Source organism: Papio anubis, chromosome 18 (assembly GCF_008728515.1).
Source record: "Papio anubis isolate 15944 chromosome 18, Panubis1.0, whole genome shotgun sequence".
NCBI lineage: Eukaryota > Metazoa > Chordata > Mammalia > Primates > Cercopithecidae > Papio > Papio anubis.
Window position 1 is genome coordinate 7,769,471 of NC_044993.1, and position 13,378 is coordinate 7,782,848.

A 13,378-nucleotide genomic window follows, 5' to 3' on the forward strand; every position below is an offset into this window, starting at 1 on the left:
TTTCTAGGCAGGCTTTTGTGTAAATGTAAGTTTTCAGATCAGTTGGAGAAATAACTAGGAGTGTACTGCTAGATTGTGTGGTAAGACTGTGTTTAGCTTTATAAGAAACTGCCAAATTGTCTTCCAAAGCCACGGTACCATTTTACATTTCCACCAGAAATGAATGAGCATTCTTTTTGCTCTACATCCTTGCCAGCAATTGGTACTATCAGGTGGTTTTCTTTGTTTAATTTTAGTCATTCTAGGAGGTATAGCGATATCTCATTATTTTAATTTTCAGTTCCCTAATGACAAATGATGGCTTGCATTCATTCATAGGCCTATTTACCATCTATATATCTTCTTTGATGAGGTGATCGTTCAGGTCTTTCATCCATTTTTAAATTGAGTTTTTTTGTTCTCTTATTGCTAAGTTCTAAGAACTCTCTGTACTTTTGGGATACAAGCCCTTTTTCAGACATATGTTTTATACATATTTTCTCCCAATCTGTGGTTTGTCTTTTCATTCTCTTAACAGTGGCTCTTAAAAGTTGCTTTTTCAGACTTTGTTCGTTTAATAAGGTCCAACTTGTCAATTTTTTCTTTCATAAATCATGTTTTTGGTATTGTATCTAAAAACCCATTGCTAAATAAAAGGTCACCTAGATTTTCTCCTATTTTATCTTCTAGAACCTTTACAAGTTTGTGGTTTATATTTAGGTCTATGATTCATTTTGAGTTAATTTTTGTGAAAAGTGGAAGGTCTGTGTCTAGGTTGGGTTTCTTTGTTTCGGTTTGGTTTTGGTTTGCATATGGATATCCAGGAGTTTCAGCACCATTTGTTAAAAAGACTTTCCTTTTTCTGTCAAATTGCCTTTATTCCTTTGTCAAAAATTGTTAGGCTATATTTGTGTGGGTCTATTTCTGGACTCTCTATTCTGTCTCATTGATCTGTTTGTCTATTCCTCCACCAACATTGACATCCTAATAATATTGAGTCTTTCAATCCATGAACATGGAATATCTATTCATTTAGTTTGATCTTTTATTTCTTATATCAGAGTTTTATAGTTTTCCACATATAGATTCTTTTCCTATTGCACTACAAAAGACTTCCAGTACAGTCAATGTTGATTACGTGTAGTGAGAAAAAAAAAATCCTTGCTTTGTTCCCAAACTTAGAGAGAAAACACCCAGTTCTCATTATTAAATATAATGTTAGTGGTGGGTTTTTAAGATGTTCTTTATCAAGCTGAAGACATTTTCCTCTATTCTCAGTTTACCAAGAACTTTTGTCATACAGACATATGTCTCCACCAGATCTCTCATCAAGGAAGGACTTGTTGCCCCAGTTATCAGTTCTATCAGGGTTGCCTCAGCCACAGAGCTACCTTTCCCAAGGGCATATTCTTCCTGGGGCAACTCACATTCAGTGATTGATAGAGGGGTGTTGTAAAAGCCCAACCATTTTAGTACAATCAGAGTCAACTACGATGAAGAACATACGCTCAGAGCTCCCCCTGGAGTCAGCCAAAGCTTTGCCAGGCATACATCACAGTTCAACTTTTCCCTCTACCCAACTAGGCTTCTTTCTCCTCCATTCAACAGGTGCTGATGTCTGATAAACATCCTGTGCACCAAACTCTACCTCAGTGCTGACTTCCAAACACCCAAGCTCTTCCTATAGAGAAAACTTATTTTCCATGCCACCTCACAAATGACAGGGTGGCTTTTTTTTTCCTACCAGACCATCAGCTATACACACACACATACACACACATACACACACACACACACACACACACACAGGAGTAGAGGGAGAAAAAAACATTTCCCTCATCATTTGGTTATCACTTAAGACTGCTAAATTTTGATGCTTGGCTGAGGGTCTGTATCCATTTACCATTGTCACTTAATACAGATTCTCTTAATGTTCCTTGTCCACATTGCAGAGTAATGCAGACACATTAGGAGAGATGCTTGGACTCTGAAATGGCCTGGCTCCTACCCCTAGACAAAGAAATTCAAATAGGCAGAGGTCACAACCAGAAAGCCTCTTCCAAAAGCAGCGCTGCTGCAAAAACCACCAGACACAAAGCCAAAGAGCTCATCAGAAGGGTCAAAAAGACGAAACACAAGTCAGAATCAGTCAGAGGATTGTCACTAAGGGTTTTAGTTCAGGATCAGATGAAACAGAGTGCTACCACCTAGTACAGTATATCACATATAAGAGTATATGCTAATTTTTGTGGGGATTTTTTGAGAACTCTTCTATATTCTGGCACAGAAGATGCTCCAGGCTTATCTGGTATTAGCTCAATTTTATTGAACAAATTCAATAAATATTTGCTGAGCACATTAATGAGCACATTCAGAATTAGAAGTTCTGGATCCTGACCCTAGTTTTTGTACACAGTATACAATTGAGAGTCAACTATAAAACTACATACATATGGACTGTTTCATTTCCATGCATTCAACTTACAAACATTTCATCAGCTCTTTCATATTTGTCGATGTTTGGCTATTTCACAATAGCATTGTTAGCCAACTAATATTTCCATTTTAGTAGTATCTCCCTATTTGAAGGTAAACCAATGTTTGTGCAATTATACGACTATTTTATTGCATTTATTCTTATTAGTTTACAAAAATGAGTGGAGAAAGAAAAATGAAAGTGTTGATTCCTGGCATAAGCATAGGTCTCATTAACTCACACAATAGAGACAAAGATAGAAATCATTAGGCCTGTGGAAAGTGATAAGTCATTAGCCTCAATCAGATGCTCATTGACTTCAAGCTGGTCAACATTGTGCTCTATTATGAAAGGAAATAATAAAATGAAAGCACTTGTATGGAATGTATAAATCATCGAGAAAGATGCCTAAAAGGTAAGGTGTAATTAGGGACGTTAGAATGTTTTTCAGCTCTCTAGTAACAGAACCCACATGTAATCTTGTTGAAGTTTCATAGCTGACTTTTGCACAAGTTTTTGAAAGAACATTGTGTACAAAATCAGGGGGATGGCTCGACTGATACACACCCTTCCACTCTTACAGAGTTGTATATCACCCAGTAGAAAATAAAATCTGTGACTGCAATACTGGTTTTTAGTCTGTCATATTTATATAAACCTTGCTATTTTGTAAGTACAAATGCATTGGCAATTTTGCTGGCTTAATACCAATCAGTACAAATAGATAGATGTGGGTATAGGTATAGGTGTACTTACGGGTATGGGTATGGATACCGATGTACATGCCTAGGCATTTTAGCATACTCCCATTTCTGGAATGTGGCCCATAGTGGTTTTTTTTGTTTTTTTAAGAGGAAAATATGGAAGGGACAATGGGGTAGAGAAGAGAGAATGGGGGAAGTGAGACTTATAGGCCCAATTCCCAGCCCATCCCCTGAGGTTGACCACCTCCCTTTCTTCAGAACTAGATCAATCACCTTACTCTGCTCCTCTTTCATTTCCAGGGCACCATTTCTATTATTAAGGCCTGAATCCAGCTACCTTATGATCATTTATTTTAAACAGGACTCTGGTTCACAACCACTCTACAGGATAGATTCAAACCTTAAGACGAAGGAAACTCAGCCTTTGAAGTGGAACAATATCTGAGGACAAGGGGTGGAGGAGGCCTCTTATTATGTCTTTTAAATAAAATATTACAAATATTGTAGCCATTTCAATACTTTCATAAATAAATACAAAAAAATTGTCATTGTGCACCAATTTTGCTGATGGCATGAAAGCATTTCAAAGAATACACAGTAGGCATTTTTTCACTTGCAAATTTAATATGCATGATTTTGACAATTTGTGAGAGATCCTGGAGGAGCATGACATGTAGCAATTTGTAATTCTGCTAAGGCACTAATTTGAATCACCTCCACTGTGAACTAGTGTGTGGGGAATTAGTCACTTAGGTGGTCAATGAGCCAATACCTGCATCTTGATGCTAGTTTGTTGTTCACTGTTGATGAATCTGGGGGATTCTGGAAAGTTTCAAGAAAAATATACTACATAGTTCAATACAGTTAGCTGTTAGAATTGTATATGTAAAAATGCAGATAGAGCTCATTGGGGATGACCCTACCTGACCACTGGAGCCAAATGCAGGTGTCAAGAGTGGTTAAAACCAGATAACCCACCTCTGTTTGACATTCTGTCTGGGCATTGGGGTAATAATTGGCATAATAATCTAGCACTCACTTGTTTGCATCATATAAACATTGAGGTGTTATTAAAAATATTCTGTCCATCAGTGTTGAGTACCGGTATGCTTCCTCACCTGTGGTAGATACCGTTCAGTGCTTGCCAATGCCCATCCTCCACCTCTTTCTTACTCACAGCCCCTTACTGTTGTCTATGACAGTAGTAGATCCAGTCCCTACCTTATCTACTCCCCTAATGTCTAGGGGTGGCCCTATGAATCCAGTTCTGGCTAAAGAGATGTAAGAGGAAGCCATCTGGGAAACTGCCAGAAAAACTTTGCTTTCCTATAAAAGTGACAGATGTGGCCTAAACTATTGCCCCTGACTTTCTGCCTTGAAGTCGGCCATGAGGATTAAAGCTATGGCAGCCTTCTTGCAACAACAAGCCCATAAGCAACAGAGAATGGCTGGGTTCCGGCCTTAATGGAAGGGATGGTGGCCTGGAGGTAAAAACAATAAGCAGAGAAATAATGGCAGCAACAACGTGTTCCTGACATTTTTGAGCCACTGAACAAACACTTCCTGTGTTCTCTGTGTAAGCAAAACAAAGCCCTGTTCTCTGTCAGCCTTCATAAGTCAGTAGATCTGTTTTCTTAAAGCCAAACACAAATACATCACTCATAAAAACACATCATTTGAAAAGATAATACCAATACCTCAAGACTCCAGTCCCACATTCTATGATTGTAAAAGGCTAAGAGGGTCTTAGAGTGGAAATCTTGATCCCTCAGACCTACTCACTTTACTTTGCTAGACAGAGCATAGAGCTTCCATAGGAATCTTCTTTCTGATTTCCCCCATATTTCTTTCAGTGAGCGTTCATGCCTCGGGAGAAAATGAACTTTAATCTACGGTGTGTCATGATATCGCTTTCTATCTGCCTCATGTTTGGTGTCACCTCTCAGTTATCAATGAACTATTTCAGGAAAGAGGAAAATCCTAGGGAAGGAATGGCAAAAGTTGATAGTGCTTTTGTTTTTCTTTTTCTTTTTCTTTTTTTTTTTTTTTTTCTGAACCAAATTAGAAAGACTGTCAAGAGCCCTGGACAGCCTGAAGACTTCAGAAAGGGAACTAAACTCCAGGAAGGGCCTCTCCAATATTCCTGTGACAAGCCTACACATGTGATGTGAAATATGTAGCTAAGCAAATTTTTTTCCAGGAACTCCACCAACCAGGAAGATATAAAGAGCATGCTTCCATTTAAAGGGCAATAAACTTCAACTTAATTAAACTAACTTTTTGGAAGCAGCTACTAAGGGCCAGGTTGTATGAGAGGAGCCAGGGACATAAAAAGGGACAAGGGTCATAGCCACAAGGAGATCACACTGTATGATGAGACGTATGCTCCTTTGACTGATTGGCTGAGAATTCTCCATTTTCATTTTTATCCAGGTAGGAATGTAATAACTTCATCTTCCCTGGTATTCTAGGGTTTCTCCATCTGTATTACTAAGCCAGATGCTGTTTACTGTACCTCATGCTGGGGGTTGGGGGGTAGATAAGCTCATTAACTTACCATTCATCCTCAGCCTATGCCATTCTGCAGGCAGGATGCCCAGCCTGGATGTCAACTTTTTACAAATAACTATTGAAACTGTCAGTTATCTTCATGAACATTGCCGCAGTGAAAGAACAGCATAATTGGGGTGGGGGGTGGTAAAATGTTAGTGAGCTCATTTTTTTCACCAGCAACAGTAACAAAACATCTTTCTGGGGATAATGTATTTACTCTTATTATTTGGTACATAGCACATAAATTCCAAATAATACAAGAGTGAAAAATATCAAATTCCTTAGTTTTTAGGAGAGGTAGAACATATAATCTCTCAAGTTTCAAAAAATACAAAGATCATGGGACCCTATTTCTTTCCTTTTTTTATTCTTTTTTTTTTTAGTCTGATTTTAAACAGAAAAATCCTGACGCTTATTTTTCTTCTTGGATATTTGTATGCTTAAATACAAGGCAACAGGACTATCAGAAAACTCCGGTGATTAACCCTCAAGGAAAAGATATAAATTTGAATGATCTATGACATTGTCCTCTAGGACACTGGATGGTTCATTATTAAGTCAACCAAAATGTAATTTCCAGTATCCTTTCCATCCCTCCTAGTCCATAAGTCCACGACTCCAGCAATTTGCCTACTCCTGCCCATCCCTTAAAACTCAGCTCAGTTGCCAAAACCCTAGTGAAGGCTCCCTCTCTCCTGTGAGCAGTGCTAACGTTTCTTTTCTCCTAGTCTCCATTTATCTTCTGCTTTCTCTCATCTGGCCTTTCTCAAGCCATATTCTAATTGCTGTTAACCCTTATGTCTTTTGCCTTAGTGAGGTCCTAAGAGATGGGAGCCAAGTTCATTCACCCTGAATCCCAGGGCCTTGTACAGTTCTTGGTATACAGAATATCCTCAATAAGTGTTTGCTGAAGGGGAAAAGGAAAGAATTAACGTGGGAAGGTTGGAGCATCTTGGCGATTGTTTCCTTCTCAAAGAATTAGAGCTCCATGGTGCAGCAAGGGAAAAGGTCTCTGCCTCCCAGCAGAGGGCAGCAGAGAGCTGAGGAGCAGAAACTCCCTACAGGATAATTAACTCCCAGGAAGAGGGTTTTCCCCAGAACTATGGGTGGGAAAGGCCAAGTACCACCAAGAGAGGCAGCTGATTGGATTAGATGGTAATTGAGAGTTGAGAGGTGTTTGCAATTAATTTAAAAGAGGAGCCATGTACTTTGGTTAGAATGGCAGAATGTGGCCAGGTGTGGCTTGTCTGGGGCTCAGGAGGGACAAGGGAGAGGCTAATCCAATCCAATGTGATGTAATCAACTGCCTCTCATGAACAAGGTTACAGTGTGAGCCAAAGTTCAATTAGCAGGGTAAAAAACAAACGCAAACCCACACATGCACATACCCACAGAACTTTAGGGTGGAGAGGACAAACCCAGTGACACTAAAAATCAGGGACACATCATTCATTGTTAGATGTCACGGGGTGCTCAGGTAGGACATCAAACCTGGAAGGAGTGTATAAGGACACTAAGAAACAAAGTTAGTCCAATATAATTGGGTGAATTGTGTTTTGTGGAACGGGGCCTCGTCTGAAAGTCCACAGCCCTGGTCCCAGCAGGGAATGGGCTACAACTGATCTCAACGTCTTGGTATTCATGAGGAAGAGGAAGAATAGAGAGCAAACCTAAATATCAACACAGAATGGGTCACTAATTGGTAGCCAGAATTTTAAAGAGACCTAAATACTAGATAGCCTATGAGGCAGGAGTTGAGCAGGAAGACAACTGCTGAACAAAAGCCAGTGACAAAGAGAAGGTTCTGCTGGTCAGATCAGAAATACCAAGGGCACAGGACCTGAGAGAAGAAGTCTGGAAACAGTTGTGTTTTGAAATCGCAACGCCAGCCGGGCGCAGTGGCTCACGTCTGTAATCCCAGCACTTTGGGAGGCCGAGGCGGGCGGATCACGAGCTCAGGAGATCGAGACCATCCTGGCTAAAATGATGAAACCCCACCTCTACTAAAAATACAAAAAATTAGCCAGGCGTGGTGGTGGGTGCCTGTAGTACCAGGTACTCCGGAGGCTGAGGCAGGAGAATGGTGTGTACCCGGGAGGCAAAGCTTGCAGTGAGCCGAGATTGCGCCACTGCACTCCAGCCTGGGTGACAGAGCAAGACTCCGTCTCAAAAAAAAAAAAAAAAGGAAATCACAAGGCCTCTCCCTTGTCCTGCCTGAGGCCCAGACAAGCCACACCTGGCCAGATTCTGCCAGTTGACGCTAAACTACATGGCTACCTTTTTCAATTAATTGCAAACACCTCTCAACTGTCTCAACCACCACCTAATCCAATCAACTGCCTCTCATGAACAAGGTCCCAGTGCGAGCCAAAGTTCAATTAGCCAGGGTAAAAAACAAACCCAAACCCACATGTGCACACCCTCACAGAGCTTTAGTATTGGGTTGCATTTTATAATTCTAAAGCCCTGGATTTTATTGCTGACAGTACGGTCTGTGGAGCAGAAACAACATCGTTACCGAGGAGGTTGCTGAAATGCAAAATCTCAGTCCCCACCCCAGACCTACTGAATCACACGTATTCTGCATTTTAGCAAAATCTTCAGATGCTGTGTGTGCCCATTAAATTGGAGAAGCACTATTCACCACCACCTGATCCCTGCCTGCATCTCTGACTGGAACGGGGGGCATTTTCCATCCTGACAACAATGTTCCAGCCATACCAACCTTCTTTCTGTCCCTCAAATATGCCATACTCAGGGCAGGCACAGTGGCTCACTCCTGTAATCCCAGCACTTTGGGAGCCCAAGGTGGGTGGATGATTTGAGGCCAGAAGTTCAAGACCAGCATGGCTAACACAGTGAAACCCCATCTCTACTAAAAAAAAAATACAATAATTAGCCAGGTATGGTAGTGCACACCTGTAGTCCCAGCTGTTTGGGAGGCTAAGGCAGGAGAATTGCTTGAACCCAGGAGGCAGAGGTTGCAGTGAGCCAAGATGGCACCACTGCCCTCCAGCCTGGGCAACAGAGCAAAACCTTGTCTTAAAAAAAAGAAATCATGCTCATTCCCAACTTAGGATCTCTGTCCTCTCTGTTCCCTCTATCCAGAACAATGGATGGGTTTTCTTGATATTCAAATCTTTATTTTCAGATCAGCTCTGCACAGAGGCCTTCTCTCCATATCCAACACAAATGAAATGCTTGAGCACTCACCTACATTCTGCAACTTGCAGACTTCAATGCATAGCGCGTGGTTGTTTGCCTTGAACATTCGTCAGAATCACCCAGAGAACTGTTACAACACAGATTCCTGCGTCCACCCCCAGAGTTTCTGATTCAGCAAGTCTAGGGCAGAATCTAAGAATTTGCATTTCTAACAAGTTCCCAGGTGATACTGATGCTGTTAATCTGGGATCACCCTTTGAGAATCATTGGCACTGTCCCAATGCCTGATGACATTTTCCTCATCACTCTTTTCTGTAGTGTCATCCACACTCCACTGGAGTGTCTGTTCTATGAGAGTAGGGAGTTTGTATGTTTTGTTCACCCTGTATCTCTAGTGCATGATACATAGTAGGTGCTCTGAAGAATGGAGTAATTAGTAGCTAATCCTTTTCATTATAGATTTTGGATCATCTGCATTTGGTTTAATCTAATTTTGCAAGAACTTTGCATTCCATCTTGTGCATATATGTAACAGCCGTGAGAGACTGTTCATTAGACACAATTTAACTTACAAAAATGTAAGCCTCACACAGAGTTGACATCTGTTACTGACAGTATATTTTAGGTTGTGAACTTCACTAGTTGGCCTTCTACTTGAGGATAGAGATTCCATCCAATACCATGTTTAGAAAATAGCCTCTGGCCGGGCGCGGTGGCTCACGCCTGTAATCCCAGCACTTTGGGAGGCCGAGGCGGGCGGATCACAAGGTCAGGAGATCGAGACCACGGTGAAACCTCGTCTCTACTAAAAATACAAAAAATTAGCCGGGCGCGGTTGTGGGCGCCTGTAGTCCCAGCTACTCGGGAGGCTGAGGCAGGAGAATGGCGGGAACCCGGGAGGCGGAGCTTGCAGTGAGCTGAGATCCGGCCACTGCACTCCAGCCTGGGCGACAGAGCGAGACTCCGTCTCAAAAAAAAAAAGAAAATAGCCTCTTCTTTTTAACAACATGAACTCAGTGGCATTCTCTTTAAATTGAGGGCAACATCCTCTTACACACAACACTGAAAGAGGAAAAGTAAACAGTTCGATATATTCATACAGTCATTCTTTCATACTCTGCAGAGTAACATTTCTCATACATCAGAATTAAATACATCATCATAAGGTTTAACTGATCACTATGAATACATCTCAGTAACAACCAGGTTCCTGTATTGCTAATAAGATTATACTTCACCTATCGATCCATTTGAGCTTACCTCTAAGGAGCCTTAACAAGTCACATGTTCCTGAAATTACTGAAGAAACCAGTTCACTGTGCAGTGCCTCAGTCAGCCCTCCATTTGCAGATTTTGGAATAGCCACATGTCTGAGTCCACAGATAACTGTGTTTATCTGCTTCTCCTGCTACCTAAACCCTGTCGTAATCATTGCTACCTCTACCTCCTCCCCTTCCTAGGTAGTTCCCCCTGGTGGGCCTCCTGCCGACACCTGGCTCTCTGACCCCACCAGACTCTGAATATCCTCTTCCCTGTGAGACAGATTTGTTTTCATCTCTTTAATGCTGAGACAGAAACCGTCCCTGCATAACAAGGGGCCATAATCAAAGTCCAGGCTTGCTACCTACAAATCTAGTACTAAATTCACTCTAAAGTTGGCCACTGAGAGAAGCACCTGGGGAGGAAGGATGGGGCATAGCCTTGCTAATTAAGCCAGATTCTAGGTGTCTGGAGTCTTGTGTAAGATGGTGTAGCTAAATGTCAAAGTCAAGGAGTCAGCTGGTAGAATGACAAACACTCCCTATCAGAATGCTGACAGGCAAAGGCAGCAGTGGCTGGGGAGATGCCAGCTCTCTGTGGCTCACCTGTATCACATCCATCCTTCCTGAACACTCGTGACCAGTGACCACATTGAAGAAAGCAGATGGGCTTCCTCCGGCTACACTTGTAAGAGATCCTTAAAAATACTGACACAGACGACAGTGAGGGTCTCAAAGGAGCTCCCAACACAAACCAAGGGCTGAGACCTGAATCAAACACAATATCAATTCAATAAAGCCAATTTGAAGGCTTTGAAGATCCAGTTTTGCTGTGTACCTACATATCACAAAACATTGGCTCAATTCTGAACTGAAAGGCTTTACAATCAATGTTATTTTAAAACACACTGTTTCCGTTTTCAACATAGAATAAAATATTTTGGTGCAGGAACCTACAAATGGCCATTAATTCTGGCTTTTGGCCCATAATTCCTTTCCTGTGTGGGACCCATTTGCTCATCTAAGAGAAGCATTTGACTATTTATCTTTGTCATTTTTTTTTACAGTGATAGCAATCCTATGACGTAGAGCAGATTTCAATTATTTGCTCCCCCATTTTATGGTGAAAAGCTCAGATTCAGAAAGATCAAGTGACTTGCATATATTCCAGCTATGAAGTGGTACAGCCAGGACCCCATTTATCAAGCAGTCCAGCTACTGGCCATCCGCAACATCTCAGACTGGTCTCTCCCGTTGGTTTCTTCAATCAGGCAGTGCTCTCTGACATCTTTATTCCTGGCCAGTGAGCCTGGGGTTGCTGCTTTCACACACAACTCACTGTCAGTGGCTACGACTCTTTTTGTTTACTTTCAGCTGCCAGAAAAGATTCTTCTTCCAACCTCAATGGTGTTGGTAACTTCAGCTTCCACTAAAAATATTTTTTCTACTGAAAAAGCTGTGGTGGTTTGTGTAGGGGAAACAAAACCTTAGATCTTCATTGAATATCCTCTTTGCTGTATGTTCACTCATTTGTGATGAGATGAACTTTCTTTTTCTTCTCCCTAGCCCCATCCACCTTATCCTCCTTCTAGGGTATGGCACACACAAAGCTTGGGACCAGAAAGAGAATTTAGTAATAAAACTCAGTGTGGAAGAAAAAGAGACTGAGACTCTATTAGCATCATAACAAACAGAAACTCTGCCACGGGATCAATGTCGGCAATATAAAAGGTCTAGTTGTCTGGATCTAAACCCACCACAACCACCACTCATTCTAGAGTGGAGCTAAATGGAACTGGATGGTTGAGAAGCTGCTGCAGAGGCCAAGAAGAATAAACAGGTCTGAAGCTAAAGACAAAAAAGGGCTACTCCAAAACCTTATTCTACCTATGGGCTCAGTTCAACTTGAGAATAAAGGATCATTTAGGGTATTCTCTTGAACTGCGTGTGCTTGATTCTCAAATGCTAATTGCTTAATAATGGACTGGATCACCATCATCTCCTATAAACAGGGTCGTAGATTGGGTCATGCTACAAGTATTGGCTTATCATCAACCAAGAACCAGGCAGTGACATGAATAATAATATATGGCCTTTCCTTAAGAAACTCACAGCCCCAGGGACTTTTTGAAGATAATGACTGTGATGGTTAAATTTATGTGTCAACATGACTGAGCTAATCCATGCCCAGACAGTTAGTAAAATATTATTCCTGGGAGTGTCTAGGAGAGATTAGCATTTGAATCAGTAGACGCAACAAAGAAGATCAATCCTCATCAATGTGGGAAGATACTATCCAATCCATTGAGGGCATGAATGAACAAAATGGTGGAGGAAGGGTGAATTCTCTTTCTCTTTTTTTGAACTGGAACATCCATCTTCTCCTGGCATTTGACAATGGAGCTCCTGGTTCTTGGGCCTTCAAACTCCAGGACTAACGTCAGCATCAACCACCCACTTCCCCGCCCTCCAGGTTCTCAGGCCTTTGGACTCAAACTGAATTACCCCACCAGCTACAAATGGCGTATCAAGGGTCTTCTCCTGTCTCACCAAGTGAGCCACTTCCCATAATAAATCACTTCTCATATCTCTCTTTACATATTCTATTGGTTTTATTTCTCTGGAGAACTCTAACTAATACAATGACCATGGACATTTAAACTTTTAAATGAGCTTATTATTATTCTCTCATAAAATTTGCAATGAAGATATTAAGACTTCATCAAGACAATGGATACAGATGTCTGCTGCAGTCAAACCATAAATGAAAAGCAAAAATGAAACTTAGAGCAAAACCTTTGAGAACAATGACCTCTGTCCCCCGAGCACTGAATAATAACTAATATATACCATATCCAATTTTTCATATGCCCAATTTCTCATTTTATAATAATATGAATACCTACAAGGTAAGTACTATTACTATTATGCCTATTTCACAGAAAAAACTGAACATCAGAAAACTTAATAAACTTGAGCTCACACTTTGCTTTTGTTTTTTCCTGAACTACCAGTACCAGGCTAACACAACTCAGCAGGGGCCTGCCCTCTCTGGATAGAACAGCAGCAAATGCTAAGATATATTAAAGCCTATGTTTTCATTAGCTTGAGGATTCTTCTGATGTTCTGGCTTGGCATGCGGTTACTGAATCTGGTTACTGACTGTTTGGTAGTAGGCCATTTTGGTTGCCAATTCAAATTTATTCACACTGAATAGTTTTTATTTTAAAACAACAAAATCA

General features: G+C 41.1%; 1 long non-coding RNA gene across 2 annotated transcripts in view; it reads right to left on the minus strand.

Moving 5' to 3' along the window:
• LOC103880576 overlaps positions 1-13,378 on the minus strand; it is a 210,087-nt gene that overhangs the window by 153,171 nt on the left and 43,538 nt on the right. The window lies entirely within an intron of this gene.